The sequence below is a fragment of the Papaver somniferum genome, chromosome 6 (assembly GCF_003573695.1).
Source record: "Papaver somniferum cultivar HN1 chromosome 6, ASM357369v1, whole genome shotgun sequence".
NCBI classification, from domain to species: Eukaryota; Viridiplantae; Streptophyta; class Magnoliopsida; order Ranunculales; family Papaveraceae; genus Papaver; species Papaver somniferum.
This window is the reverse complement of record NC_039363.1, coordinates 125,900,986-125,916,013: the sequence shown is the minus strand read 5'-3', so window position 1 is coordinate 125,916,013 and position 15,028 is coordinate 125,900,986.

The following is a 15,028-nucleotide window of genomic DNA, read 5'->3' as shown; positions in this document are numbered from 1 at the left end:
GGCAAGATACTAAGGAATCTGCGAACACTTAGGTAGGAATGTAATCCTTACCTCCTCAGGTGTAACGACAGCTTCAGACGAAGCCCTCCTTTTCCTTGTCCTAGCAGCTACAGAATTACTAGCAGAGCTCGGAGCAGTCGTTGCAGAAGAAGTAGGATCAGGCTACAAGAGAAGCATACTCAGCAAAATCCAGGAGACAAAGAAATCAAAAACAAAGGAATCTGCGGAAACAAAGCTTACCTAGTAAGTATAAGGATTGAAGACCCAAGGTTGATACCCATCATACTTATCAGGCAAAGATGAAGCCGTGCGATGAATATTGGAGTCTGCAGAGGTAAATACAAAATCCCAAGGACCATTAATGTGAAGGGGTGTATGATACCAATGATCATCATGATCCTGTCGAATGCGATCAACTTTTGGCAGATGAAGCCTGGCGGAATAAGAAATGACATTCAGCCCAGTCTTGCATATTTCCTCCAACAAACGAAGGGTATTACCCTCCCTAATATGCTTGACAGTAACGTGAATACGGCGAGGACTAACACTCCAAGGAAGAAGACTGCTTCTCTGAATGGCATCATCATAGGTGGCATTGAAATTGGCAGGAGTATAATCCTCTTGCTTAGATCTCCCCGAAGCAAAGGGGTCATAGGACCCAAAAGTAGTCTTACCCTTGCTACGGTACCAAGACTCACGAAGGGCATGCCAATAATTACCATTATACTGCTCTACCCCTCGAACCTGAGTTTTGTTCATCGGATCATCCCTAGTGGACAAACCATCATAGTAGAAAGGATCCTTCATACCATACAAAGGCAAAAGCAAACCTGCGTCCAACTGACCTACGCTGATCAACAAGTTGTTATCATCATAAGGAAAGCTTCGGATCATGGACTCAGTAAGAACATCAGGGCCATCAACAAAAGAGATCTCAAATTTACGAAGATGAAAAGACTTGGCGATATCAGCCAAAGACAGATGAGTATAACTATCTTTGTCACGAAGTTGCAATCTCTGGAGCTCATAAAGAGGAGGAGGAGGAGGAAGAAACTCAGCGGCAACCTCTTCGACATCAAACTGCGCAATAACCTCAGGAACCGTAGACACCTCAGTTCCCTCGACAACGTCAGTCTCCTTAGGAGGAGAAGAAGGCGTAGCATTAGGATGATCCCTACGCGAAGGAGACTCAGTAAATGGCCGAGGCTTCGCATCTCTACACGCAGGTTCTTCGGATTTCTCATAATATCTAATGTTAGAGCATTGCTCGGTCGAACTCGCATGCGTTGCTATCTCAAGCATGTTTGTAAATGTTAGTGATCAAAACTATAAGTCTTGATTTCTAGTCTATTATAGCTAAGTCTCGGACTAGGATAGAAAGTGTAGTTGAGATCAAGGACTTCATGGAGATTCATCATACAAGTAGAAGAACTACTCAAGGAACCGGTGGAACTTCTCGACAAAAAGGTATGTGAAGACTTGAACTTATCTGTCACTCAAAATTCTATCTGCCCTATCTCCTACTCTTTGAGACAAGAAGTCGTATACTATATATATAGACTTGGATTATACACATTTGGTATTTCGAGCCGAGTATACCTCGCCTATCTATATCTCGAAATATGTGTTGGTAAGCTTTTCGCTTCGATCAAGTTTATCTTTACCATGTGACGAAAGTCATGATATGTTTCAATCATCTTGAAAATTGCTTTGACGAGAAATGGTGTAACAACTACATAACGTCCTCTAAGAATGTTTCAATGATTGAAATGAGAGTTTGGGTTACATAACCTATGGTGGACATAAGAATTGTTGTGGAAACACATTTATATGTAAGTCTTATTCCTTGAACCAAAGTTTGCGAACTTTGTTGATCAAGAGAACCGGAAGAATGGCGTGAGCCAAGTCCGCGAACTCAGTCCGCGAACTACTGAAGTTCTCAAAACCTTGAATTTCTGCTGGAGTTGACAAATTATAAGCGTAAAGCTAAGTCCGTGAACCGGCGAAGTTCTCAAACCCGAGAATTTCTGTTGTAGTTTGTAAATTCTGCCTGGTAACTTAAGTCCCCGAACCTAGTCTGCGAACTTGAGAATGTTATATATCTGAAGATGATTTATGAACTTAAACTTAAAAATACTAAGGAATGCAGTTTGCAAACCGTGGCTATAAAATTTCATGAACCGATTCTAGTGAATCAAATCGTCTTTGCTTCAATTGTGTCTTGTGTAGTACATAAGATTTCTTTGCAATTGAACAACTCTATAAATAGTTCATTTGAAGTCATTTGAACTAGTTATGTTGAAGAAGAACATGGTTGATATGAAATGCTCATATGGCTAACCTTTGGTTAACTGTTGTTGAACCAACAAGTACATACGTTTGGGTACGGTTAACAAACCTAGAAGCGTGCATTGTCAAGTGTGTATAACAAGCTAAGTTTTCGATCTAACGGTTGAGAAATATTAGCTTGAATCTAAATCAGGTTTTCATCTAACGGTGGATATTGATTGCTTTATTACCAAGGTAACCTAATTGCAAACCTGATTTGAAAGACTATATAAAGGAGACATCTAGTATTGTGCAAAACTAATCCCCACACCTTACGTGTGATACTAGTTTGCGTGTTAGAGTCGTTTCTCCTTTAAACTTTGGTTTTCTTCTTCTAAAACCAGGTTAACGACTTAAAGACTTCATTGAGATTGTGAAGCCAGACCGATACTACTTTTATCGTAGTTGTGTGATCTGATCTTGCATCTTCTATCGTACGAGTACAACCAGATTGATTGGCTTGAGATTGATATCTCTGATAGGAAAGATATAAAAAGTAATCACAAACATCTTTGTCTCATTGTTTGTGATTCCGCAACATCTTTTTTCGCTACCATACAATTAAGATTATTGTGAGGTGATTGATAGCTCTAGGCTGTTCTTCGGGAATATAAGACCGAATTATCAATTGGTTCATGTTCACCTTGATTATTATCAAAAGACAGAACAAAAACCTTTAGGGTTTATCTGTGGGAGACAGATTGATCTTTTGATATACTTGTCTGTGGGAGACATATTTTTTTATTGTTAAAGCCTACGATTTTGGGTCTTAGAAACTCTTAGTTGTGGGTGAAATCATCTAAGGGAATCAAGTGCGCAATATCCTGCTGGGATCAGAGGCGTAGGGAGTACAACTGTACTTTGGATCAGTGGGAGACTGATTGGGGTTCAACTACAGTCCAGTCTGAAGTTAGATTGGAGTAGTCTAGTGTATGTAGCGGCTTAATACAGTGTGTGTTCAATCTGTACTAGGTCCCTGGGTTTTTCTGCATTTGCGGTTTCCTCGTTAACAAAATTTCTGGTGTCTGTGTTATTTCTATTTCCGCATTATATTTGTTTATATAATTGAAATAATACAGGTTGTGCGATTGAAACAATCAATTGGAAATCGGACATTTGGTTGTTGATTGATATTGATTGATCCTTGGATATTGGTCTTTGGTACCATCCAAGTTATTCCTTGTATTTGATTAGAACTCGCAGTTCTTGCTTGAGTAAATCAAATCAAGAAGAGAGATATAAACTCGTTGATATACTTTTAATTGATTGAGTCTTGTTGATTATCTTAAAAGTATATTCGAGTTTGTCCATACAGATTTCTAAGCGGAATATTGGCTGGTGTTGTTAGACCCCCGCCTTTTCAATTGGTATTAGAGCAGGTAAACACCTCAAACCTTATAAATTTGTGTTTGTTCGATCCTCAAAAGTCTATCCCTATGGGAAATATTTTTGGGAGGCTTGCTCGTAGCATCTGTAACGCACACAAGAGTTCATTAAAGGTTGTTCAGATATTATCACACTTCATTCCTATGGAAGCACGTGATAATCCTATACCATCTGGCATGTCAGAAAATATAGATGTGAAGAAACGAACTAAGGAAAAGAATAAAAAGAATTGTCGAAGAAAACATGGTCAACGCTCAAGGGTATGGACTCTCACAAGAATTACTCTTTAATCTCTTTGAGGAATACTACCATAAAGGTTCCATTGACAAGGAGCTGTTTTGAGCGTTTGAAAGTGTTTTGCAATTCTTAGAAAAGCTTAATTCCATAGAGATTTTGAATTGTTCTGACAAGAGTTTTGTGCCTGTAAAATCATTTTCTAATGATGCACAAACTGTTCTCAACACCGATTCATGTGAAGCCGATAAAAAGGATGTATATGAATTAGGCAGAGGAACCATTTGTCAGAAAAGGTCATTTCTTTGTCATAAGAAAAAGAACCCACACGACTCTAAGTATTATCATTACGATTATACTCCTGACTCTGGGTACAAATATCAACCAGAAAAATTGCATGGGAAATTCTATGCAGTTTCCAACACCTGATTTCAGGATTGGCTCTATCCCATTTGTGTATAACTTGAAATGAGGCAAGTAACAAGTTGATTTTTGTTTTAGTCTCTCTTTCCTTATGTGTTTGTGATAAGAGCTTTTCAGTAGGTACTTTCCTTTTTGTTGTCTGTACCTTTAAAAAATCCTACTCCTCAAATGGGTCACGGTTCGTGCACGGTTCAAAGCCCATGTAGGGTATATAAAAGAAGTTCGCGGACTTCTTCATCTTCTCAAACAGTCTGCATATGTGAACCTCTAGGGTTTTGTGTGTTTCCACCATTAAAGCCTCCTTGAAGAAATTAAAAGAAAGGGTGTTCAAGATTCACTCCAAGTAAGTAAATTTCTCTTGATCTTTTCTTATATCTAGACCTATGATGAACCCTAGAAGCATAAAAAGGAGTTCTAAAAGATCAAAATCCTCTATCTTGAATTCTCCTTGTGACCAGAACTCTCTTAGAATTAGGTTTGTGGATGATTCTTGTGATAGAATGTTTGATAAGATTGCATCAAAAGGTTTCATTCTAGAAAAGAAATTGGTTTTCTCTAGCGGGCATGAAGAGGATTTGGTATGCTTTAGAAAATTCAAGCTTGGAAATATCTTTGATGGTCTTGATCAAGGATTTGATTCTCTTACAAGGATTTTCTATGCCAACATTCATGATGTTGATTACAACAAGATGGATTTCAAATCCATGATTGGTAGAGAAAGGTTTCCTGTTGATAGAGAATTAATTTCAAGGATTACCAAAATCCCGTTGGGGAACGTACGACTTCCTAGACCAAGTGATGAACGTCCATCATGTGATGATATCTCAGTTGGGCTTTGTGGGAAGAAGGTCGTTTGGAGTCAAGGAAAGTTCCCTACTAATGATCTTAGTATTGCTTTGATGGCTTTTGGAAAACTTGGTATCCCCAATCTTTGTCCTTCCACAACTGAAAATTCTTGGTGGAGTCATGAGTTTGCGGAATTGTTCTATTTCCTTGAATCGGGTATTCCTAGTCTCGATATTTGTGGTTTTATTATCTCTCAAATGATTTCGATGACTTTACCCGTCAAGACGTTAGGATACCCATGCTTGATCACTCAAATTTTCCATGATCGTGGGTTTGATTCAATTGGCAACTCTCTTGGGGTTCCCAAACCAGTTCGTCCGTGTACCTTCAGGTGCATAAGGGAAAATGCTTGCAAGCGACAAGGAATGCTTCTCTTGATTTAAGTGACCCTACCACCGTGAGCCTTCTTCAAAAAATTCATAAGGGTGTTGTAAGGTTAATTCAAGAGTGAAATGTGTCGAAGGACAGTTGTCTTTGGTTGCAACAAAGTTTCCCGAGCTCAAGGAAGATTTGAACGCAATTCAAGCATCTTGGAGTATCTACGATAAGGAAGAAGATGAGTAATTCGTGTTCTTATTGTTGCCTAGTATGTCTTCTTTTTGGTTTAGTTGGAAGAATAACTAGTGCTTTGCATAGCAATGATTATGACTACACATAGCTATTATTTTTTCTTCTTGTTCTTTTTAGGTTTATTGGTATCAAATTATAAAACTCTTTGGAAGATGATGTTTTTGCAGTATTAATCTTTATGATTTTTTATATTGCAATTTGTTATGGGATTGGTGTTCATGTCCGTGAACTATATTTGTCCCATACTTTGTCAAAAGTAAAGTCGTTCGTGGTCGGTATTCACGTATAGGTAAAAGAATGAATGGACTTTTGACAAATACAAAAGTTAAGCCTATATTGTCAATTATTTGATGGAAGATAGGTTAAAATCTTTTGTTTTCAAGGATTATGTCTATTATTGTCATTATGCAAATAGTGATTGAAGATAGAATGAATCTTTGTGTATTCCGCAGTATTGATCATCCCTGATCCATATTACTGTGAAGCTCTGTAATGTATCTTATGTTGAGCACTATACAACCAAGTTGATTTATTAGCTTAGTTGGTGTTCCGTGAGATATGTTATGTCGAGCATATTGAACTAAATTAATCATCTTGTTTGGTTATTTAGTTATTGCTCCGTAAGTTTTCTTATGTCGAGCAAAACAAATGACAATTAAATTGATTATTTTTGTAGTTAGTTTGGTTGTGTATTACAATTAGATTAATTATGGTTTCTCTTGTAATTAATCTAGTTGAGTATTTTTGTGTCTCCATAAGTTCTCTTATGTTTAGCATAATCAATTGAATTGATCACTTTTTGTGTTTAATTTGGTTGCGTATTTCGATTAAATTAATCATAGGTTTACTTGTGATTAATTTGATTGATTTTTTGGATATAGAAAATCATTCTCATGGTTTTTGGTGTCCAATAAAAATCCTTCTTTTCTTTCGAAATTAAGGTCGCTCTTGTTGTTCTTTCGGGAATGACATCAAATGGGGGAGAGTTCTTTTGAACTTGTGATTAATGGTCATATCTTGAGGGTTGTGCGGCTGTGGAATTTTAGAGGGGTTATCTTGTATCTTTAAACTCCTTGATGAATGCATTTAGCTTCGGCTTTATGATTGCATCTAAATTAGTTGGTATGTATTTTTTTTCCTTTTGTCATGAAATGTCTCTTTCGGAAATTTCATTATGATCCCGTTCTTGTAACTTTTCCAATTTTATTGACAAAAAGGGGGAGAATTAATATGTAGTTCACACTACAAATACATATGGTTTTCGGATCATTGTGTAAGGAGGACTGGTTTCCATGTGAGACGGAGTATTGACTAAGGGGGAGTGATACATATCACCATAGAATTATTGTTGAAGTTGTGATACAATTGGACTTTGACACTGTATAATAATACTATGACACTGTATAACAATGATAGAGAACTATGTTTACTAATTTTTATAGCTACGGATCTTAGTCAACGGTGATGCTAAACTTACAATCTTTGGGACCATTGGAGTACTTGGAAGTGACGAAGGTTTCGAGGAATGTTGAAGATTAGACACGTGGAATAGGAGATACTAAAGTTTCTTTATCTTTTTTGTATTCCATATGTATTGATATTGTTGTCACTAAAATTGACAAAGGGGGAGATTGTTAGAGCATTGCTCGGTCGAACTCGCATGCGTTGCTATCTCAAGCATGTTTGTCAATATTAGTGATCAAAACTATAAGTCTTATTTCTAGTCTATTATAACTAAGTCTCGGACTAGGATAGAAAGTGTAGTTGAGATCAAGGACTTCATGGCGATTCATGATACAAGTAGAAGAACTACTCAAGGAACCGGTGGAACTTCTCGACAAAAAGGTAAGTGAAGACTTGAACTTATATGTCACTCAAAAGTCTATCTACTCTATATCCTACTCTTTGAGACAAGAAGACGTATACTATATATATAGACTTGGATTATACACATTTGGTATTTCGAGCCGAGTATACCTCGCCTATCTATATCTCGAAATATGTGTTGGTAAGCTTTTCGCTTCGATCAAGTTTATCTTTACCATGTGACGAAAGTCATGGTATGTTTCAATCATCTTGAAAATTGCTTTGACAAGAAATGGTGTAACAACTGTATAACGTCCTCCAAGAATGTTTCAATGATTGAAATGAAAGTTTAGATTACATAACCGATGGTGGATATAAGCATTGTTGTGGAAACATGTTTATATTTAAGTCTTATTCCTTGAACCGAAGTTTGCGAACTTTGTTAATCAAGAGAACCAGAAGAATGACGTGACCCAAGTCCGAGAACTCAATCCGCGAATTGCCGAAGTTCTCAAACTCGAGAATTTCTGCTGGAGTTGACAAACTACTTGCATGAAGCTAAGTCCACGAACCCAGTCCGCGAACCGGCGAAGTTCTCAAACCCGAGAATTTCTGCTGGAGTTTGTAAACTCTGCCCGGTAACTGAAGTCCGCGAACCTATTCTGCAAACTTGAGAAGGTTATATATCTGAAGATGATTTATGAACTTAAACTTAAAAAGACTAAGGAACGCAGTTTGAAAACCTTGGCTATAAAAGTTCATGAACCGGTTCAAGTGAATCAAATCATCTTTGCTTCAATTGTGTCTTGTGTAGTACATAAGATTTCCTTGCAATTGAACAACTCTCTAACTAGTTCATTTGAAGTCATTTGAACTAGTTATGATGAAGAAGAACATGGTTGATATGAAATTCTCATATGGCTAACCTTTGGTTAATTATCGTTGAACCAACAAGTGCATACATTTGGGTACGGTTAAAAAACCTAGAAGCGTGCATTGTCAAATGTGTATAACAAGCTAAGTTTTCGATCTAACGGTTGAGAAATATTAGCTTAAATCTAAATCAGGTTTTCATCTTACGGTGGATATTGATATCTTTGTTACCAAGGTAACCTAATTACAAACCCTGATTTGAAAGACTATATAAAGGAGACATCTAGTATTGTGCAAAACTAATCCCCACACCTTATGTGTGATACTAGTTTGCGTGCTAGAGTCGTTTCTCCTTTAACCTTTGGTTTTGTTCTTCTAAAACCAGGTTAACGACTTAAAGACTTCATTGGGATTGTGAATCCAGACCGATACTACTTTTATCGTAGTTCTGTGATCTGATCTTGCATCTTCTATCTACGAGTACAATCAGTTTGATTGGATTGAGTTTGATATCTCCGATAGGTAAGATATAAAAAGTAATCACAAACATCTTCGTCTCATTGTTTGTGATTCCTCAACATCTTGTTTCGCTACAATACGATTAAGATTGTTGTGAGGTGATTGATAACTCAAGGCTGTTCTTCGGGAATATAAGACCGGATTATCAATTGGTTCCTGTTCACCTTGATTATTATCAAAAGACGGAACAAAAACCTTTAGGGTTTATCTGTGGGAGACAGATTGATCCTTTGATAGACTTGTCTGTGGGAGACAGATTTGTTTATTGTTAAAGCCTGCGATTTTGGGTCGTAACAACTCTTAGTTGTGGGTGAGATCAGCTAATGTAATCAAGTGTTCAGAGGCGTAGGGATTACAACTATACCTTGGATCAGTGGGATACTGATTGGGGTTCAACTACAGTCCAGTCTGAAGTTAGCTTGGAGTAGGCTAGTGTCTGTAGCGGCTTAATACAGTGTGTGTTCAATCTGTACTAGGTCCCTGGGTTTTTCTGCATTTGCGGTTTCCTCGTTAACAAAATTTCTGGTGTCTGTGTTATTTCTATTTCCGCATTATATTTGTTTATATAATTGAAATAATACTGGTTGTGCGATTGAAATAATCAATTGGAAATCCGACATTTGGTTGTTGATTGATATTGATTGATCCTTGAATATTGGTCTTTGGTACCATCCAAGTTATTCCTTGTATTTGATTAGAACTCGCAGTTCTTGCTTGAGTAAATCAAAACAAGAAGAGAGATATAAACTCGTTGATATACTTTTAATTGATTGACTCTTGTTGATTCTCTTAAAAGTATATTCGAGTTTGTCCATATAGATTGCTAAGAGAAATATTACGTGGTGTTGTTAGACCCCCACTTTTTCATCTAACACCAGCAGGAAGGAAACAATTATCAGCAATGGCGGACCAAAAATTGCAGAGAAGATGAAAATATAGTTGGAGAAAGAACTAAAGTATTTTGGCATGGGTTTCATTAAACCAACCAAAATAAATAGTTAGAGATAATCACAAAGCATAATGAAGCACAATCTCACATCATCACCAAAATCATGAAACCGAAGCAATCATGAAGGAAGATCGAGATATGAAGCAGATGAAGTAACACCCAATCCCACAAAATACAAGGAGAATACATTAAAGGCCACAAACATCACATGTAAAGATTCAAGAACATCAAAGATGCTCAGAACAAGGCAGTTAAGGCAAAACCAAGACCAACCCGAGTCAAAAAAAAGAAGGAGAATCACTAACCTGTGAGTGATGCTAAGCAATGGAAAGGAAAAACTCCAGAAATATCGAGTGAAAGATCGCAACAGTGGGAAAACAAAAAATCTCTGAAAAGAGGAGGGAGAGCGACAATTCACAAAGAAGTAAAATAAATTAATGAGAATATCTGTTATTATTCTCTTCTTATGGGCGGCTAGAGAATCCAAAATTTTGGAGGGTCCGAAATTCAAGGGGAAGTTATTGCATGAAAAGACATGTAGGGACCACCCAATCGGTACGTGCAAAAATGACGGCGTTACAAAAAAAAAGTTTTTCTTCCAATCCTACTGAATGGTAGAATATGAAAGAAAATGGGCTAACTGTGAATACCAATATTCCGTGGAGCACGTGTCACGATCTCGGCGGTCGCATACAAGATAATCGTACAACCCTCGTTGTACAGAAGAACCTGAGTAGCGTAGGATACCTTCGTAGATCTACTTTATCTTCTCCCAAGAAGAAGCGTCTCGACGGTCAAGATGGATAAAGTACAACCTAGCCTAGAGGGAGGCAGCTGGCGAAGGGACAAAGTTAGATAATATATCTAATCAACATTAAATACACAAATCTCTTATCTACACACATAATCCAAGCACGCGAAGAGAGATGATATGGCGGGACCCGGTTGGAGAAAGCTAGCGGCGAGCGAAGGTACAATTTGTAATGAGGCTGGGAAGCTCCCGAAGGAACGTGGGTCAGCTGAGGTGGCAGAGTTTGACTGGAAGAATCAAGCGGTGAACGAAGGTACCACTTGTACGGAAGGTATATCAAGATGAAGATGGACTCCAAGACAACAAAGATATACCTGGAATCGAAGGGGCTATAAATACCAAGCCTCACCAACAAATTAAGGCATTCAATTCTTGGGAGAAGAAGATCTAGTCTTAAGCTTATACCTATTCAATATTCAGAACTTAAGTATATACAACAACTTTAGTTCTCTCTATTACTTTGGGAAGCATTTAAGATCTGTTGTAACCACCTAAATTTAATACAAACAATCACTCATTTCCCCGTGGACGTAGACTATTAATAGTCGAACCACGTAACCTTTCGTGTCATATGATAACTTAGTTTTGTTTGCATTACTTATTATTCTTTGTTATCATTTTGATCTTGAGTACCATTTATTTACTTAGCATCATCAGTTCAACAGAGGTATCCATACTACTTAGTATATGATTCTCTGAGGTGTATACATTACGTAAACTATGGAAAAATTAGTAGTCGCAATCCTCAAACGCAATATAATTCCAATCTAGCTCAGAATCTTGTAACAAGCTTAGAAAAGTAGGGAATGACCTCTTGCCATTAATCTTTGTGCTTACATCATCCCAGAAACCTGCAAAACCTGTTGCCTCTTTGAGAAGCATCTCAAGTGATACCTTTAAATCGTTAGATGATTCTTCCAAGTTTAGAGAGCATGAACTAATACTAGTTGTTTCTTCAAGACTTAATGAGTTTAAAAACGCGACAAAAGTATCTTGATCTTTCTCTATCAATTTCATGGAAACCGACCATGTCACGTTTAGAAGAAAAAATTTGTAATTAATCACAGAAGAATGTTGATTATGTTTCTCTACGTACAACGTTGGGCCTTTTTTTATAGAGAAATTTATTCTTATGACCCTGAAAATTATGGGTCTTACTCTTTTGGCCCAGGGTTATTTAATAAAATTTGCAAATTGTTCCACTGGCCCTGAAATATTATTGGAAGTAGGATTAACAAAATAAGCTGTGTGCATATTGCCTGCACATAAAATCAGTGTGCATATTGCCTGCACATAAAATCAGTGTGCATATTGTCTGCACACTATAAAATATGAAGAAAATTTAAATAAATATTTACAAAAATCAGTGTGCATATTACCTACACACTATAAAATATGAAGAAAATTTAAAAAAATATGTACATAAATCAGTGTGTATATTTCTTGCACAAAAAACCTGTGTGCATATTGTCTGCACACTATAAAATATGAAAAAAAATTACAAAAATTATTTAGAGAATAAAAAAATTCATGAAATGAAAAATTTGATAGTTGTATTTATGCTCGTTGTGACGATCTTTCAAAAAGCTTTCCAAATATATAAAATTTATCGAATTCTTACGTATGATTTGTGAGACATCTTATGTTTAAGTTGGCATGACGAGTATACCCTCAAAGGATATAGTTTATCATTTGATAACATCATCACAACATCTTTATCCAAATGGCCCTCCTTCTTTTTTAAGGGTCATTTCAAAAAATGGTTAATTTTTTTAAAATTGACTTTTAAGTCAAATGCCATTTGAATAAGAGATAGTGAGGGGAGAGCCAAATACTTAATTCCCACTTTTTTTTTATATATGCTAAATAATACTACTTAAACTACAATAGGAAGACTAGGAAAAGAAATCATATAATATAGCAATCCAACTAAAACTAAGAAACCGAAACCATGCATACAATATAAATACGAACTTTAAGAAGTTAAATTTTTGCTGAATATTATTTCCTGAGAAAATTAATCGGGCGAAAACGGGTTAACTCGGTCTTTCTTTTTCTAATCATTTTTTAATGATTAAATCTCACGTTTTCAATTTCTAATCATAGGTTTTTAGTTTCATGTTTATGGAATCTATATTTTAATCTTACCGCATTATCTAATCTGCAATCTTCATATTTATATTTATACATTCTTTCTTGTCTTTAATGGATTTTTAAAAAACTTTTTCTGATTCCCCTTCTAGGTGATTGATTTTCTGATTTTTTTTCTAATGGCTTTTGCCACTTTTGTTGTTGTGATCATAGCTTTTGCTGAGTATTTAATCAAGCTTTTGCTTAGGGGCTCAATCAAGATTGGAATCGTCGCTTTTGCTGTTTCAAAAAAATTCAAAACCCATAGTGTCAACTTTGTGCAATTATCCTGTTACCTTAATTTTCTGTTCTTCTTCACTGTTGCCAGCTTTCAACATTCCATATCTAGAAAAGATCTTAAATATCTCAATTTCCTTTCAACAGTCTAAAAATACTCTGCAATTACATAGCAATATTGACCATATCCAATTTTATACCAATAACAACATTATTGGATATTCTCATAACCCTGAACTTTACATACAAACTTTTTACAAAGTTCTTTTCTGGGAGAGTTATTATTCTTGTTGTGTAAACTATTCTCTCCAAGTGCATCAACTTATGGAGGAATCTCAATCCAGTCAAGGTATGGATTTAGTCAACAAGTTCAGGAAAGCTACACTAGACTTGGGTGATGTTAATGAACTGGAGGTTATCAACAACGATAATAAGGAAGAAGAAGATAAAGATGAATGGGAAGCAAGCGCGATTGACAAGGTTATTACTGAAGGTCGAATGAATTATGATATGGTAGAAAAAGGAATCACCTTTGCTTGGCCTTTTCTCACTCTGGAGAACCTAAGAATCATAGAGGTGGAACCGAATGTTTTCATATTCAAGTTCAATCAATGGGAGATTCTCAACAAAGTTATTGATGAACGCTCGTGGAGCATTAACAGGCACCTCCTAGTTATACATGATTATATTCCGGTAATGGTTTACACAGAAAAACATTGGGGCTTTCAACTATTTTGGATCCAGCTCAAATACCTATTGCCAGAGCACATGAATGTCACTTCTGTTACTAAAATTGGACAAGTAATGGGTGAAGTTATGGCTATAGAGCCAAAAGATTCAATCCCTATTGGTGGGATTCCTGTGAAAGTTTGTGTTAATGTGTATCTTTATATACCTATGAGAAGGGGAGTGAAATGATCTACCAATGCAGGTGTTACTAAGTGGCAACAATGCTTCTTTGAGCGACAACCTAAGAACATATGCACTGAGTGTTACATTATGAACCATTCAAAAGATGTTTGTAAGGATGTTGCGATTATTTTGAATAAATGTCACGAGAAACCTTACTTTGTTGGAAAAATTAGCAACATTCGGAAAAATATATCAATTATAGCTGCAACAAAGGAATCTGCCTCTATCAAAACTCATGATGTTAAAAAGAACCAGAAATTTTTTGTCAAATAAAATGTTTTCATTCCTCCAAAAGATGGTGACATTATTAATTTAGATTCTTTACTCAAAGGTGAAGAGATTTTATCTGAAGAAGACAGTCGACTAGGCAAACGTTAAAGAGCTGGTGAAGTTGAATCTTCTATTCCTCCTACTTCTGAGATTTCCTCACACAACAACATTATGATTCCAATCTCAGCCCCTACAACTACTCAAGTGATCACTACTGGAAAGAGTCAGATAACGCAACCACTCAAGGGGAATCAGGTTTCACACATTCTTATCACTTTTATTTTTCTTATTTTGCAATTTTGTTTTCTGTGCTCACGTAAACTATTAGTTATTCTACCTACATTTAATTTCTTATCTCAGTCTTTACTTAGTAACCCTAAGTGCATTAAATTTTTCCATGCAAATATATTGTTTTAGGTTTTTTAGCACACTTGTACTTTACTTTGCATAATTCAGTTGTTAACTTCTCTTTTCAACATGAAAGTATTCTCATGGAATGTACAAGGACTCAACACTCCTGCCACCAGAGATCATCTTAGGGATCTAATTAGATCCCAAAACCTTGATATCATATTTTTATGTGAAACTAAAATCCATGAAGACAAGATAAAAATGTTGTTATCTCCACTTAAATTTCTTAACATGAAATTTCTACAACCCATTGACTTGTCTGGGTTTTAGAATTTGTATGGAAGAATGGTTTCATTTGTGATGTAGTTAGATGTGAAGATAAT